Here is a 13754-nt window from a genome sequence, read left to right on the forward strand (position 1 = left end):
GTTTCTCTGCTTCATACATGATACAAGCTGCCTGTTTAAATGAAGTTACAATTTACTAGTCATTACACTGGGTTGAACATTCTGATTATAGAACTGATTCTGTGATTTGTGACCATAGTGACAGGAGAGCTTTTATCACCTAGGAGTGACGTGAAGGGCCAGGGACCCACCCTAGCCTTCATTCAGGGTGTGAGGAAATGAGGAAGCCACTGGGTTTGTTTTCTGGTTGCACTCCACCACTCCCCCCTACTCAGTGTAATAGTTACTGCAATCTGTGATACTTACACAAAGATAATCCATAGAAAATCTTAAAGTCAGAACTCTCAGACACACAGTTTATTTAACAAAGTTGTAATGATTTAGAATAGACAACATTCAATCTGAATAATTGGGTCCTCCTATAATATTGAGCTTGTACATTAGTTTAATGCATATTTGAGATAATTTTTATTACCTGGGGCCTTTGGGCTAGGAAAATTTTTTGATTAGACAATATTTCCTTAGGTTTCATTTAGTAATGTGCTTAACAGCATATTGAACTCAAGAGATGAGTTGTTCACTTAAGATTCATTTAAAGGTGTCTGACAGTACAGTAATCTAGCACTTTCTCCCCCTGACTGCTGGCTGTGACTTGGTCCCATGCATCAGGCTGAATGACGCAGGTTTTTGGAGACTGCAATTTGGTTTCTTTGTGTTTCATGGGCATAAATAATAACATTTCATTATCTCTAATCCCCAGAGGGTGTCTATAAATGACTATCTAATTTGAATTGCTTTAAAAAATTAGATTATCACAAATATTTCTGATTTATTCTACCTGTTCACTTACTAGCTGTACCAAATCATAGCTGTTGACTACTCATTCATTTCCTAATCAGTAATATTGAACATTAGCCAAGAAGTGATATTTCATTGTATGGTCAACAATGAATTTTAGAGCTGTAAAGGATTTGAAAAGCAAAAGACAAAGAAATAAAAATAGCAATTTCCTTAGAAAAAAACTTGGGTATAACAAGAAAAATTAAAACCTTAAACAATACCCCAAATGTAAGTGCTGTTTCTAAAAATCTACAGTTTATTGGGCCCTTACAGTATGTTAGGCATACGGCTGCTATCATGATTATTTTTATTTTAGAGGTGATAAAAATGTGGCTGGGGGATTAAATAATTAGTCATATGGGGAGTGAGTATCAGCAGTAGACTCAGTCTAGGATTGCCTAACAACAAAGCTTATTGACAGCTTTGTTGTCACAGACACAGCACCACCGTGCCTCCTAATGCTGTCTATTTAGAATTTCAGACTCTATGGCTGGCTGGACAGAAGTTAAAAATAATAATACTTGAGCAGAAATTCTGAAAGTTATATAACTTTCCACTTAATACCTGAATTATCATCAAGATTTGTCTACTGTAACAGAGACCCTAAATAACAAAGGCTTAATCTACATTGAATTTTAATTATCTTTTACCTGATACGCAGGGAGATGCTGCCCAGGATCACTTGGTTAACCATGTGGCATCAGACACAAAGCTTCTATCTTCTCTCTCCTTGTGAGTTGCCTTCATCCACACATCCAAAACAATTCCTCCCACCACGTCTGCACTCAGAGAAGGAGAGGACACGTCCCTTTGATAAAACCTGTAACTGCTGGTACTATGGTTTTTTAATGAGATAAATTCACATCACATAAAAGTCACATTAAAAATTTTCAGAATGTACAATTTGGTGATTTTTAGTATATTCACAGAGCAGCACAACCATTACCACTACCTAATTCCAGAATATTTCTGTCACCCTCAGAAGAAACCCCCTACCTCCCAATTCCCCGCCTCCCCTCTATCCCCTGACAATCACTAATTTACTTTTTTCCCCTATGGATTTGTCTGTTTTGGACATTTCATATAAATGGAATCATACAGTATGTAGCCTTTTGTGACATCCTTTGTTCACTTAACATAATGTTTTCAAGGTTGATATATATTGTATGTATGTCAGTACTTTATTCCTTTTCACTGCAGAATGATAATTCTGTTGTATGATGTGCCTGCATTTCATATTTTATTTACCCATTCCTCAGTTGATAAGCATTTGAATTTCTTCTACTTTTTGGCTTTTATGAATAATGTTGCTTTGAACAAACATGGACAAATTTATATGTGGGAATGTTTTCAATTCTCTCAGTTATGCACGTAGGCATGGAATTTCTGGGCCTTACGGTAACTTCATGTTTAACTTTTTGAAGACTTATTACTTTTTTCTCATACATCATTGTCCAAGGCTTTGTCATATGGGTTTTGGAGATATTGAGAAAGTTGGGGAATATGCTCTATATTCTGGCAACTATATGTCCAGCTAAAAATCTATTAATTAATCTAAATATCCATTACTCTTAGATAAGGGAAGAATGGGTGTTTGGGAACAGTCTTTACCCTAATGCATCCCTTTGGCCACGCACACAAAAACAATGCATTCTCTTCTTCCCATGTGCAGAATAATATCACCCCTCCCCAAGAAAGACAATCCAAATTTCTGTACCAGGACCGTCTTCAGCTAAAAGTCTCAGGTATTTGAGAGATGTGCCCCTCCAGGTACATCACCTCTATACTCAATGACACATTTATCTACTTCTCAACATATCCAGTCTACAATGGTGATAGAATAGGAAAACCACACTAGACTACTTGGAAAAGGGAAGAATGGAACATAGCAGAAGTCAATGATCCACATAAATATCTCATACACAGGGAAGGCATAGAAAAGAGGCCTGAACTGGCAGAGTAAATTCCCTGGTGAAGCCATCTCCTGGTTTGCTCTTTGGATGAATCTTTTTTATCCGTTGTTCTCTGTGATCCCAGAGGTTGCTGTCTGGAAGATTCTTCGTTGTTGATTTATCTGCAGAAGTCATGTAGTAAGGGAGCATAATGGTAATTCTCATCTTTGGCGAGAATAAGCCATCTGAAAATAGACTAAGATGGTAAGGCAGTAACTTAAATATGACTTTTAGCTATTCAGCTGGCTTACACTATCTGGCCTTTATGGGAGAAAACTTTTGGGCCACAGACTATCTTCTTCTAAAACTACCTTTTAGTGAAATTTCTTAAGATTATTTCCGTTGGCTTTATCAATTATGCAAGGCTCCAAGTTAGCAGATTCTTAGTCATCTTAGATTTCAAACTCCAGACTGAGAAAATCTATCTAAAAAAAGAGGCTAACTCCTTTCAATTTCAGCATATACACTCAATAATATTAGTCGTAGTCATTAGCCACTCTTGTTCAACTTTGCTAAAGATGCCAAGAAACAAACAATACACACCAATTTTGTGGTTTTCCACATTGTTTCTACAAATGCAGAGATACAAGGAATGCCCCTCCCACGAGCAACTGCAGATCATTTCCTCAAATGCTTTTCTGCGGCAGAATAAGGACATTCATTTCCTTTTTTGCAGTTTCTATGTTGTTGCAACCGACTTATAAATGATTCGATTGTTAGTTATTCTTGATTTTGTTTTAACCAAATTTCACATTTGTTAGAATATTAAGGTAGTGTAACAATAGACCTAAATTTTCACTGGCAAAATTGAGATAAAAATGTATTCTCTTCCCTACATGGTCCGGCCATAACTAGTCAAGGGATGGGCAGTCAAAGATGACATCCTGACAGGAACAGGCTCATTCTCCATCTAGGGCATTGCCCTCTATCTCATAGTCCAAGACGGCCCATCACTTTGTCTGCATTCTACCTAGTGAGATGGTGAAAAGACAGAGGACACAGTTTTGATGTTGTGGCTCAGAAGTTGCACAAATCACTTTTGATCACATCCATTGGCTACTCTCTCCCCTATTTTCTCACCTGTGATATGAGAAATCATAGTAAGAATTACCAGTAGTTAAAAACTGTTTATACTGTTAGTCAAATTGTATATTTTTATTATAATATTTATTTCTGCAACCTCATTTTTCTTATTCAAACTCTAAGCCTGAGTATAGTTGTTGCAAATGTAATACCTTGTGTAATGATACTAATTTCAGGGGCAGCTTTTACAATTAGATGTTGACAATTTATTGTCATTCTTCCTCTTATTCTTTAAACATTCATGCTCTTTTTAAAGACAGATTCTAGGAACATAAAAGAACATTCTACATCTAAATATTTCTTTCAGATTTATCGTGCTTGTAACAAATCTATGGAGAAGGTAAAAGCAACATTCATGACAACAAAATAAACAAAAACCCAGCTTTCACAGAGCTGATTCTAATTCACACATTGATTAATGAAACCCTTATCAGATCGAGACATGTCATTCCAGCTAGGATCTAAATTAACATCTTTAAGTAAGTCTTTTATATTCTATCCACAGAAATTTTTTCACTCAAGGTTCGTCCTTCTTGGCTGGTAACACAATTAACTTACATGCTTTTCCTCTCCTTGCCCATTAGCTTATAAGAACTACTGTTAATGAGAATAGTGGTATCATTGTGAACTTAAGTTTTATATAATTTCATTCTATTTGACTATTTGATACTCAAATAGAATTGATTATTTATAATAGGCAATATTTTGTTTTGAGAATGAATGTACTTAGGCTATCTCATGGTTGCTTTCAATGGTGTGCTCATTTCCTTAAAAATCTAAATATAATTTTTCAACTTATTCTTTTTTTGGTAGAAAAAAAATTGAAATTAGTTGTCAGGTGATCTGGATGAGTACAGGCCTCATGGCACTCTTTCATCAAATTCCAATGATGAATCATACAGAAATTCAACTTTCATTATCATAATACGTTTGGGAAACAGTGTATCTTACCAAACCCTACAGAGTAAAAGGCTCCTCAAAGGTCATCGTAAGATCTACTAAAAAAGGAAACCTATTCTTTTACATTCTGGCTTGGAATATGTGTATTTCTGTGTGACAAGTTAGAATTTGGACCAGCATTCAAATTCCCAGTTGGCTGCCCATGGGCCACAAATTGTTTGCAGTAACATTTTGTTTGGCCAATACTGTATTTTAAAAATAAAACTGAATGGATTGTTGGTCTCTTAAAAATCAAATGTTTTATATAGAAATATAAAATTTCAGCTTTTCTTTAAAAAATAAAGACTAAGGTTTGGCCATGCAGGGGTCCCCATTGCCACATGAGCTGAGCGGTGTCTGCTCTTTTAGCTGTGGTACTCTCTCTGACTTTTTACTAATACTGGTAAATATTATTTACTATTTTTGCATATTCCACATCTGGCAACATGCAGGACCACTGGATGGCATTTCAGTGGTGTTGGAAGGAGGAGAGAATGGAGAGCAAGCAAAGTCAGCAGCTAAGCCTACACCTCACTGAGGTTCCCAGCAATGCCGGGCTCATCGTCCATCCCCTTCTTCTCGGGGGGCCCTCGGGCTTCCATTTCCATCACCCTTTCACCCCAGATGCCTCTTGAGGTGGTGTTTTGTCACAGAGGATAAAGTAGAGCTGTTCCCTCCGTGCTTTTGGATTTCTGCTACTGCTGGAGTCACCTGCAAGGATTGCTGGGTTCTTCCTCATTGAAAGGGACAAATGTGATTTTATTCTTATTTAGCAGAGTAGCTTCAGCACAGAGAAGGGATCAGAAGTAATGGTTGTAATGAGTGCCATGATACGCTGTAAGGGAGTTTTAGAATTATAGCAAGTAGTATGATCTTGGGGAAGCTATTAGATCCAACATTTCTGATTCCGGTTGAAATGTTAATTTCACTTACTGAGTACAAGTCCAAAAATAATGTTCATTATAGTGAAGAATGTGGACATACAGCATTTATATTACAGACATTTGGGTAAATGTAAAGCATCTCTGTAGCATGGATTAGACACCCATATTATAAAAGGCATCTTTGTTACTGCCTTATAGGATTTGGCCCTGTTCTAGACAGACATTTGGAATGATATTCATGTATTCTTGAATGTTTTACTGCCTTATAGGATTTGGCCCAGTGTTAGAAAGACATTTGGAATGATATTCATGTATTCTTGAATGTTTCAGCGACTAATAGAACCAAAGTGACTATATAATCCATCTCCTAAATTTACAGAAAATTGATACGGAGCTTCAGTCTCCTCCACCTATAAAGCAAAGCTGTTGGACTTGATAAATCCTAATTTCCTTAAATTGTAAATACCGTGATTTTTATAATAAATACATGTGATAAATGAGAGCAGGAAAAAATTAAATCTGCCAAAACTAAAACAAGGAACCTGTGGAATATGCAACAGAGTTACAGACCACAGCCCTTCTGATTCTACATCCCAAAGTCTGAAGATCGCTGCATCAGCGCCTCCACTGTGGGGCAGAGATCCAGCGCCCAAATCGCTTGGCACAAAGCTCCATCCTAGGGTCCTGAAAACCTCAGGAGGACACAGCTTCTGCCCATCACTGCTGTGTCCTGCTCGTTTGGCTCTCTTTATCACTACCTGTTCTCTCATATGCACTTACTCATGCTGAGTTACATTAGTAAATTATTTCCCTGGACTCCCATTCTGCCAAAGTTATTCTGAGTTTAGTTATCCCCTGTCTTCTAAAGGTTTCTGGGTTTTGTTTGCCTTTTTTTTTTTTTGCATTTGTAAGCATCTTGCCCAGCCTGAGGAAGTAAATGTGGGACCAAGTGGTCTTCATATGGATCCCCGTGGCACCCTGCTTGTCACCGCTCTTAGTCTTGAAGTGCTTTTTCTCTCCAAGTCATTTGTCTCTGGCTTTGCTCGCCTATGTTGCAAACAGTGCTTGTTGACCTTGGGGATTAATCTTTGGTCTGTGATGTATTTTTGAAAATGCACTGAGGTTCAGGTACTGTAATTTATGACTGTGGCTCACTTCAGTCAGATCTGAGATATTAGTCCTTCATAAAAATGCCAGCATATGTGTGTTGCAAACTTGTGTGGCTGAACAAAATCATACTCCTTTTAAGCATTTTTTGCTTCTCCTGGATAACTCCTGGATAACTCCTGGATAATAAAGAGCATTTATTTGTCTTTACCACTCATTATTCTTTCTGGGGCAGTAAAAAGCATTTTGCTGTACTTTTGTGGTTGCTATTGTTCCAATATCCTTAAAAAGCCTTGGATTCTAGTTTTGGCTTAGCTATTTATTGATTATCTGCTATTGGACAAATCTCTCTCTTGCTCTCACTCTGGCTCAGCGTCCTCAGCAGTGAGGAAGTATTAATGATCATCCTTTTGCACAGGATTTTTAGGATAATATCAGGTCTATGGGAAAGGAATTTGCAAGTTAGGATGCCTTATACAAATAGGTTAATTGAATCTTGTCACAGGCTAGCAGAGGAACTGGCACAGATAGTAGGCATGAGATAAATATTAAATAAGCCATATATTCAAATTATTATTATTTGTTACTGATTCAGAGAGCTATGCCCTCACATGTAAGGCCCAGTAAGACTCCCTCTGCTTTTTGATGGCAAATCTGGAGTAGGGTTTAAGATTCTTGGACTTGCTCATTTAAAGCATGCTTTTGGACCACCACTTCTCCTCAGTGTATACACACAGCGTGGGTGTGTTTGCCTTTATTAACAATCACTGCTAGTCGTAACACCTCTCAGTGGGAGGAGAAGAACATATTTGAACCACACATTGATTCTGGGAATGAAGAATGTGGAAAAAGTAAAATCATTCCACTCACGTAACTTTCACAGTAATCTAGATGCTTTCTTGAGGGTTAGTTTTAATTGTTGGGAGCATGCAATCTTCTGTCCTTCCCAGTTGCCTAATACCTTCCATCCCAAGCTCCATCTAAAGTTTTGCTAATTCTTAGGGTTGAGGCTCAGTGTGTTCTCTTGGCCTTCTCTGCCTCATGGCCTCCAGTTTCTCCATGTGGACTTTCATTTCCACATTATTTAGACCCTGAGGTGGAACTCATTTATAAGCATAAATCTCTTATACCAAGCATGCATCAGATTGGTGGACTTGATTGGATATAATTTTGGGGGATTGGCTCCTTATAGGAAGGGGTCAGTGGCACAGCTTGCAGGTTTCTGCATTTTTTGCCAGCCCCTATTTTTCCTGTGTTCCATTTATTTTTGTTATTCTTTATCTCAAACGATCTCAAGAACTCTAAATGCTTCCCACAGAGTGATTTCATTCTCCTATGGGAAAACTTGGCAAAAACCAACCCAGAGATACAGGTTAAGAGTAGGGGTTACTGGCTTTACCTCGGTGCTGGCTGGACATGGTGATGTCTTCAAGTGTGAAAGCCTCACGTTGAGGACGGCAGAGCTCACCCTGCATCTTTGGTCCACGGGTGGCTGATCAAAGGCAGCCTGCTGGCTCAATGCTCTATATGATAGGGAAATACAGCTTCTATATTCTTAGGTCCCTGCACTTTGGGATATTTACTAAAGTGGTCTATCCTTTATTCTAACAAATATGTGTATATATATATATATATACACACAGATATAGGTAATATGTAAGTATATATAACAAGTGCTTCAACCCGAACACACAGTCAACCAGAAAGAATTTATAGATATGTTTGTGTTACATTCCCTCTCCAGGGATTGCAAAATAAGAAAAAAATGTGGTCTTTACTTTTACTTTCTAATTCATTTACTCACGTGTATGTATATTCAACAGGTATCACTAAATTGTTATAATATGGATAGGACAATATCCAATGTGAGGAGGGATATTAAGATTAAAATGCTGGTAGTTCCTGTAAATGTGCTTATCATTTAAAAGGAAAATGAATAAATATGAAAATTAAGCATTTAGAGAAAAATCACGAAGCAGAATAAGGTCATTACATCCTGGTATGGTGAAAGGGTCCTGCCCTTTGAAGGCCGTCAGACACAAAGGGAGGTCTGAGTTTACCCCCCCACTGTTCCTTGCTAATTGTATTATGTTGGGTAAGTGACTACAGAATTCAGAAAGGTTATTGTTTTGTAGGGTTGGTGCTGTTACTATCAATCCCATAAGCTGCCTAGAAAAGTTCATGGCAAACAGTAGGCACTCAATTGATGTAGCTGTTGTTGATGCTATTTCAAAGTAGTTGGCATAAGCAATGAAATTTCAAAGAAAGATGACATTTGCAAGGGGCAACAGAATTATGTAAAGTTTTGTATAGGTAATAATGGGAAAAAAAATAAGACCCTGAAATTTGAAAGCTGTAAATAATTTACCCCAGGGGAGGAGGTAGGCAACTGTAGGCAGAGTACATGGGTCGGAGCACAGGGTGAAATGTACCCAGGATAACTGGGGCATGGAGGAGACTGGATAAAGTGCAACAGGAAAGGCATGTTAAAATAGGGGTAAGAGAGGAGATGGAAATGTATTGACTCTCCTCTCATTGTTTGCATTTACCAAAACCAGGGATTATCCTACGTTTGGGGGACTTAAAAGATATCATTTGGGGACCCCTCCCCACTTGGAAAGAGAACCCAAGATTACAACTGTAGATTTAAGCCCTGTGAAGTAAGGGGTGAGCAGCAGGTCTGTATTCCATTCTGTCCCTTTTCCGGGGCAGGGATTCTTCCAGGAGAGCAAAGAGGTGACTTCACCGGTTTTCACTGTGAACTTGCTAATGACAGGTCTCCAAGCAAGCCAACCAATGGTATTTGCTAGCAGGAGAATTACAAGTTACCATCTTGGAAATGCTTTCCTAAAGGCTATATCTGGTTCTTTAGAATTGCTTGTGGCTAACAAACATGGAGGTTAGACTTTTATTGGATGGCTTTGAGGTAAATGTCACATTTAACTATGTAGTTACCTGAATATAAAATGGAGATGTTTTAATGACAAAAATGCCTCTTTCTGTGTAAGGAGTGTGACAGCATACACCACTTGGGGCTCTCATATATTAACTGTAGGCCCTGAAGAGATCAGGGTTGCTGCCTGAGAGGTCGTGGACTTTTCTCTGCTTTGCCTAAGATTATGGTTACTTGAATTTTTTAAGTGATTAGTAAAGCTCGATACTGGATAACAGCTCTGATCTGTGTGGGTCTAAACTGACAGTGCGATCCCTTATGGTATTTCAGATTTGTGTACTTTGCAAATTTATACATTTCAGACCCACAGATTGCAATGGCTAAGTCAGCATTATTATTATTATTACTATTATTATTATTATTATGTTGCTATTATTATCTTGGCAAGAAAAATGAGGTGGGAAGAATATAATGAGAACTTGATGAAAAATTAATAGGATGCTAGACTTTGTAATATGAAGTGGTAAAAACCCAAAGTATGTTACTGGAATAAGTCTTTCAATGGATTTTGTAGAAAAATCATCTAGATATGGGGGAAATGGCTAAATAGATAGAGGGTGGTAGGAAAAAGGGAAAGTTGGTTAAAAATTTTATTCCCGTTGCTTAATAAAAGCCAGACTTATGAAAGAAGAGTAGGTGGCAGTGGAAAGAATAAAATCAGTTTAAGATGAGATTCTTCAGTCCTGGGAAGCTTCTCATGCCTCTTGGATAACTGGGACAGATGTTACTTTCTTTTGCAAAGTAACCCAACTGTGACTGTTGATTACTCAAAAATTTATGTAAACATCTGGAGACCAGGTTCCAGTAACTATGGAATCCTAAGGGGTTTCTTTCTCATCAAGCATTAGGATAAGCAAAGCAGAATGTCAGCAAAGCCTGATGAATAACTACTACCGGCCTGGCATCTCAGAAGCAGCAGTCAGGGAGTCATATTGCTGACACTCTCGTGTTCTGAATGGAAGTGACTGCTTGGGTTAATAGCTGATCCTTAAGAGACTGAGAACTTTTATGAGCAAAGGCACCTGGACAGGCTGCAACTGAGAAACTGTAAAGGTGGGTAAAGGGGAGATTGCTTCCCCAACCTTACTCCTACCTTTTAAAGGGCCATGGTAAATATTTCCTCTGACTGTCCTGTCAGGAGGAATTTACTCCCTCAGTTAAAGGCTAAGCCATACAAATCTAAACAAGATTGACTGAGAGGCCAGGATCTGCTTGCTTAATCTCTGGTAAGGGACCTTAGACAGTATGCAGTGATGATGTCAAGTGGCCTGGGGCAGGTAAGCACAACTTTCTGAGGAGTGTTACATATAGGTTCCCACTGTAAAATAACTCCTGCGGTGGGTGGGTAGGAGCATGCTCTACACAGCTTGGAAGTAACCTGGGCGGGTTAGGACGTGCTGCTGGAAGGAACCAAAGGGGGGTGGCGTTAGGAGTTGGAAAGGGTGACAGGACAAGGACAGTCCCTTTGCCTTTTCCTGCACTCATGCTTGGGATGGGTATGTTGTACAAATAGAGCGTTACTCTTTATAATGAGGATATCTGCTGTATCCATCATTCATGCAAGTTTAATTGTCCATGATAAAGGGGAACCTTTGGAACCAAGCCTTCCTCAATAATAAACATTAAGTTAGAGAGAATTCCAAGAGGGAAGTGAAATGCTGCTTTTGCTAAGAAATGGTTGGGGTGGGAGTTCTGATTCCTCTCTCTCTCTTTTTAGTAGTCCTGCTGGCCAGTACTTATGGAAGACTGTTTAGAAGTTAATGCCAGACTACTGAGGGTTAGCCAGGGTGGCTCCTTTGCTTGCTTCAGCCGTACCCAGGAAGGAAGAGCAGCAGACAGTGGGGACGAGTATGATGTTACCTACTTGGCTGACATACTCATTTCAATACCAGATTTGGAATCCAGCCAGGTACAATTTGCAATCTTGCAGAATGGAACTCAGTGTGCACTTACTGTTTTGATAGAGGAAAATTTGAATTCTCAGGCCTATGGCCACAATCTAATGAGGGAGGACTTGAACTTGATAACCATCAGAGCAGGTTAATGCACTGCACTGATACGACTCTCATTGATTCCTCAGATGAAGAGCTCTGGAGGACAGATAGAGGCTGGCTGACATATGCAGCTGAAATTCAAGGCCTGGCTCAGTCTATGAAATTCCTGGGAATTATGTGGACTGTAACAACTGAGTACTGAGTACATTCCCCTAAGAAGTAAGTTCCCACAGATTCTACCAGTAATAAAGACACCAGAAAGTCAGTAGGACAACTCAGGTTTTGGCGAAATCACATTTCTCTTTTAGAAAGCTTGATGGCCCCTGTTCACAAAGTCAGTAGAAAAAAAAATTGAATGTGCAAAGGGTCATGAACAGAAGTGAACATTAGAAAATAAAAAAGACAGTGGTGCAGGCAGTCCCACTTGGTCATTATGAACCATAGCTATGTATGAACTACAACATATGTAGGCCAAAGCCTTTGGCAGAGATCAAATAAGGCAGAGACACCTTGGACCTTGGGTTTTGCGTTTGGAACTGAAGCATCTGCTCATTATGGACCTTTAGAAAGCAGTTGTCACCTTGTTTTTAGGCAGTGGTGAAAACTACCCACATCGGAGAAGTTTTTAAGTGAGGAAAGCCAACCATGTCTTGGTTGATGTCAAAACAATTTGAATAGGGATGGAAAAGCCAGCAAAATTCAATAATAAAATAGCAGGGGCTTATTCAAAAATAGGTTAAGAGGGAAGTCACTGAGGGAGTATTAACTTTATAGAGGAAGTTGGCTTTACAGAGCCTTGAGAATAAATAAACCTGGAATGTGTGAATTTACTGGGAAATGTCAAATGAACTACATAACTATGTCTAAAATGAGATGTCAGGGCCAAAATGTCTCCTTCCAAAAGTGAGATGCCCTGATTTAACCTGGGCCCAAATGTGAGGAGAAAGTTGCTGGTGAGTAGCATTAGTGGTCCTATTTTTCTGCTCTGGCCCTGACTCAGAGCTGCTTGTATCTATGAAATTATTGGTGACGTCCATTTCTGAATTCCAGGAGACTGACAATACGATTGCGTGTTATCTCAGTTAGGAAGGGAAGTGTGGGTTTCCCCATGCTATCTGACAGTAAAGTGCTCCTATGACACCTTTTGTAAATTGAAATGGCATAAAGCAAAGAAGCAATTACCATCTTGTCAAGGTGAAAATCTTCTTCAGATTTCTTTCCGTTAGCAAAAACAGGTACTAATGTAGGTCTTCTGTAAAAGCAAAGTGGTGTAAAGTGAACTTTCAGATAGAGGGGGAAACTGCATTTACTTGGATTAAGAAAAATAACCATAAAAGATCACAAATCTGATAAGCTAAGAAAAATCCAGAAAAATGATTTATTTTTATTACTTAGTGCCAAACACACCTCTGTGGCATTCATTTCTTATGTGATGTGGCTGCATCATCTACAGTCACCTCTTCATAATGATTCTGAAGTATCATCTTGTATAGGGGGAGTAGAAAGTTCTGCCTTTTCTCTAGCAAGAGCATTTAGTTTTCCATTGTTGATGAATCTGATTAAGGGCCCATGAGAAATAAGTCCTCTGCTTACAGTTTTAAATTACTGAGGGACTGGACATCCCTTCACAAAGTGAGGCTCAATGTATTCAAATCTTGTTTCTCCTCCCCTGTGCTTATACTTTGCACTCGGTAAGACACCCGCGTGTCTCCTGGTCCTGCCCTTCCCGCCATGGCCCTGGCTGAGTGGGTCCAGTGGGTGGCAGAAGGACCCTGGAGCCATTCCTATGCAGGGTGTCTGACGATGACTGTGCACAGCAGTGACACACTAAGTGTCCCATCAGCTCACGTTCCCTTCAGCTGGATCCTCCAAATGCCTGGCATTTCAGTACCAACTGACACTAGAGCAAGTGTGACAAATGGCAAGTTATCAGTAACTATGTAAAAAAAAAGCTTTACTTTGTCAATTTCACATATGGATGCTGTGAGCTCAGAGCCAGGGCCCTTCCCAGGGCCTAGAAAAG

At 39.0% G+C, this 13754-nt stretch overlaps 2 long non-coding RNA genes across 5 annotated transcripts in view; both read right to left on the reverse strand.

The window, feature by feature from the left end:
* LOC108396400 (uncharacterized) overlaps positions 1 to 8180 on the reverse strand; it is a 30386-nt gene extending 22206 nt beyond the window's left edge. For 2 of the 3 annotated variants that reach the window (XR_012124007.1, XR_005055619.2), the window contains exon 1: positions 1470 to 8180. This is a non-coding gene — a long non-coding RNA (uncharacterized lncRNA). The remainder of the gene's footprint in view (positions 1 to 1469) is intronic. The other variant, XR_001852928.3, reaches the window with a different exon arrangement.
* Positions 8181 to 8189: 9 nt separating this feature from the next.
* The window catches only part of LOC118968142 (uncharacterized), a 133250-nt gene continuing 127685 nt past the window's right edge, over positions 8190 to 13754 (reverse strand). For both annotated transcript variants that reach the window (XR_012124005.1, XR_012124004.1), the window contains exons 6-7: positions 12914 to 12983; positions 8190 to 8307 (exon numbers count right to left, since the gene is read on the reverse strand). This is a non-coding gene — a long non-coding RNA (uncharacterized lncRNA). The remainder of the gene's footprint in view (positions 8308 to 12913; positions 12984 to 13754) is intronic.

Source organism: Manis javanica, chromosome 12 (genome assembly GCF_040802235.1).
Source record: "Manis javanica isolate MJ-LG chromosome 12, MJ_LKY, whole genome shotgun sequence".
NCBI lineage: Eukaryota > Metazoa > Chordata > Mammalia > Pholidota > Manidae > Manis > Manis javanica.